Source organism: Arachis duranensis, chromosome 10, assembly GCF_000817695.3.
Source record: "Arachis duranensis cultivar V14167 chromosome 10, aradu.V14167.gnm2.J7QH, whole genome shotgun sequence".
NCBI lineage: Eukaryota > Viridiplantae > Streptophyta > Magnoliopsida > Fabales > Fabaceae > Arachis > Arachis duranensis.
The window spans coordinates 52271615-52275715 of record NC_029781.3 but is presented as its reverse complement, the minus strand read 5'-3'; positions in this window follow the sequence as shown (position 1 = coordinate 52275715).

The following is a 4101-nucleotide window of genomic DNA, read 5'->3' as shown; positions in this document are numbered from 1 at the left end:
GCCCAAGAATTTGGATGGAGCTGCGTAGGGGCAAGGTTACAAGACCATAACACCTCGGACTCCAGGTCGGTAAAAGGAAGTCGGACACTCAGCTTAGAGAAACAACAATCATAAGCGTAAAAGAAGAGCTTCTCGGAACTATCTAAGGGCGGGAAGCAAACTCTCTCCTCGGAATCCGGGGCTACTAGTTCATAATCCCTCTCAGACTCTCTATCTTCACATATGCTACATTGCCTACGAAACCTAGCTAAATACTCAGAATCTACCACAGAAGGGACTCTTAGAGGAACAGGATCTACCCAACCAAGACCACTTGGAATCTTGGTCGACATCGCTTGAAGAACCTTTCGAGACATAAAATTCTTGCCTACAAAGAAGAATACAACAGCAAAGCAAAAATCACATAAAAGCAGACAGCAAAAACCCATCCAGCAAAGCAAGAAAACAAAAATCTTTTAGAAGAAAATACAGCAACCCAGAGCAAAATACCAGAGAACAAAAAAGAGTCCCCCCCATACAAACAAACAAAGCAATGGCGGCGCCTCTTTTCGGGGCAACCCAGGCATAGAAAAAAGAAACAAACAAAGAGCCACACAAAAGAAACAGAAGCATATGTGCACAAAAAAAGAGATGGGAACAAACCTGGAAAAAAGAAACGAGGACGACGAGCTCCGAAGCAAGGAGAACAGAACGGCGGCGCAGAGGAAACCCCGGAAAAACGCACAGAAAGATTCGAGGAAGAAGAACAAAAGAGAAAAGAAGAAAGCGATGCTCGAAAAAAGAGATGGCGAAAACTCAGAAAACAGGAAACAGAATAAACGAAGAAAAGGAGGAGAGGGGCAAATAAATAGTACCTTCACCAAAGCCCAAACGGAAATCGAGGAGAAACGGTAAAATGCAATAAATGCAGGAACGGCCACCTTTTGAAATTTGAAAAACTACTATGCCCGAGCTCGACCTCTCAAAAAGGACGAACTCGGACAGGGGCACTGTTCATACCCTGACCGAGCTCCTTCAACTCGGTGAAATCCATGAAAGGTCCGACCTCGTCCCAAGGCCCACACCTGAGGTCGGACCTCGGATAGCAAAAGCTAAAGAAGGCCCATCAAAAGGAACGTAGCCCAAAACCTAAAGGCCGAAAAGGCCTAGGAAAGGCGGTTCCACAAAGATAGAGATAAAACTCCCAAAAGATAAGATAAGATAAGAATATCTTATCCAGGGAAGATCACGGCCAACTATTATAAATACACTGGAGCACCCAGGTATAACTCATACTCTAATTCTACTCAATATCTGCTTGGACCCATGCTAACTTAAGCATCGGAGTGTCATTGCAGGTACAACCACCAACCACTCCACAAATCAAGCTCGGGTCCCTGACCCCCACCTCGGGCCTCACCAAGACGTCCGAGCTACTCGTTTCAGGTAACCCTCGGAACAGCTCCTAAAGGAAAACAGCCCACTCCATGAGGCAAGAAAGAGAATATTCCAAAACCACTTTGGAATCAAGGGAGGTTCTTAACCAAAGAACATTCAGACCATTACTACAAAATAATGGGTCTGAGGTCAGTGATCCCGGAAGTCAAGTTCGATCTGAAAGAAGATGAATATCCAGAGATACAAGAGCAAATTTGAAACAGGAACTGGAAAATCCTAGCTAATCCTGAAACAAAAGTGGGAAGGAATATGGTTCAGGAGTTCTATGCTAATCTGTGGCAAACAGACAGGCAGAGAATATCTGGAACTTCCCTCTATGACTATCAGACCTTGGTCAGAGGAAAGATTGTTCACATCTACCATGACAAAATCAGAGAGATCTTTAAGCTGCCTCAGCTGAAAGATGACCCAGACTCCTTTAATAGGAGAATGATGAGAACAAACAAGGGCCTGGACAAGATTCTAGAGGATATATGCATCCTTGGAGCCAGGTGGACCACCAGCGCCACGGGTGTCCCAAGTCAACTCAAGAGAGAAGATCTCAAACCAGTAGCCAGAGGCTGGCTGGACTTCATTGGGCATTCCATATTGCCCACTAGCAACCGTTCTGAAGTCACTATTAAAAGAGCAGTGATGATTCACTGCATTATGTTGGGAAAAGAAGTAAAAGTTCATCAGTTAATTTCATGTGAACTCTACATAATAGCAAACAAGAAATCTAAAGACGTCAAGTTGGCTTATCCAAGCCTAATTTCTATGCTCTGCAAAGATGCCAGAGTAAGGATGGGAATAACTGAGTATATCTCAGTTGAGCGGCCAATCACTAAAATATCAATGGAAAAATAACAGTTGCAGGATGACCCCATCAAGAGGAGAGCACAGGAATTCCTCCCAGAAATCCCTCAATTTGAATACTGGGAGCATTTTGAGGCATCTGTTTCCAAGTTGCAAGAAGCTATGGACCAAATAAAGGAAGAACAGAATAATCAAAATAGCATGCTTTGCAAATTGCTTAGGGAACAAGAGGAGCAAGGGCGTGACTTAAGGGATCCACTTCCCAAAATACAGGTTGTTGAGTTCTAATTTTAGCTTTAACTCTGAGATAGTTGTTGTTATAGGAATTTACCTTAGAAGATATATATATGAGTAGTGGTAATTAGTATATCTATTTTGATTTTATTTTCAATTAAGTTATAATTTATTTTTCTCATCATCATCAAACATGAATAAAATAGTATATTTTTAGAATAAAGAGGTAATTTATATTTTTCGAGTTCTTAATAAGAAAAATTGTAATTAATTATATGTGGCGGCAATACTTTTTGTCTTCTGGATGAATGCTTGAACAGTGCATATTTTTTATCTTGAATTTCATGAATGTTAAAATTGTTGGCTCTTGAAAGAATGAGGAACACAAAAAATATTATTGATGATCTGAAAAATCATGAATTTTGATTCTTGAAGCAAGAAAAAGCAGTGAAAAAAAAAAGAGAGAGAGAAAAATTACAAGGAATCATTGTATCAAGAAAAAAAAAGCCAATAGCCCTTAAAACCAAAAGGCAAGGGTGAAAAGGATCCAAGGCTTTGAGCATTAGTGGATAGGATGGCCCAAGGAAGTAATTCCAGGCCTAAGCGGCTAATCAAGCTGTCCCTAACCATGTGCTTGTGGCATGCAGGTCCAAGTAAAAAGCTTGAGACTGAGTGGTTAAAGTCATGATCCACGGCAAAAGAGTGTGCTTAAGAACTTTGGACACCTCTAATTGGGGACTTTAGCAAAGCTAAGTCACAATCTGAAAAGGTTCACCCAATTATGTGTCTGTGGCATTTATGTATCCGGTGGTAATACTGGAAAACAAAGTGCTTAGGGCCACAACCAAGACTCATAAAGTAACTGTGTTCAAGAATCAACATACTACACTAGGAGAATCAATAATACTATCTGAATTCTGAGTTTCTATGGATGCCAATCAGTCAGAATTTCAAAGAATAAAGTGAGATGCCAAAACTGTTCGGAAGTCAAAAAGCTACTAGCCCCGCTCATCTAAATAAGAATCTGAGCTCCACTTAAAACTCTGAAATATTATTGCTTCTTAATTTCTTTTCATCCTATTTTATTTATCTAGTTGCTTGAGGATAAGCAACAGTTTAAGTTTGGTGTTGTGATGAGCGGATATTTTATACGCTTTTTGGGGGTAATTTCATGTAGATTTTAGCATTTTTTATTAGTTTTTAAAAGAATTTTTTTAGTTTTTAAGCAAAAATCATATTTCTAGACTTTACTATGAGTTTGTGTGTTTTTCTGTGATTTCAGGTATTTTCTGGCTGAAATTGAGGGAGCTGAGCAAAAATCTGATTTAGGCTGAAAAAGGACTGCTGATGCTGTTGGATTCTGACCTCCCTGCACTCGGAATGAATTTTTTGGAGCTACAGAAGTCCAATTGGCGCGCTCTCAATTGGGTTGGAAAATAGACATCCAAGGCTTCCCAGAAATATATAATAGTTCATACTTTGTGCGAAGATAGATGACATAAACTGGCGTTTAACGCCAGTTCCATGTTGCAGTCTGGCGTCCAGCGCCAGAAACACGTCACGAACCAGAGTTGAACGCCAAAAACGCGTTACAACTTGGCGTTCAACTCCAGAAACAGCCCAAGCACGTGAGAA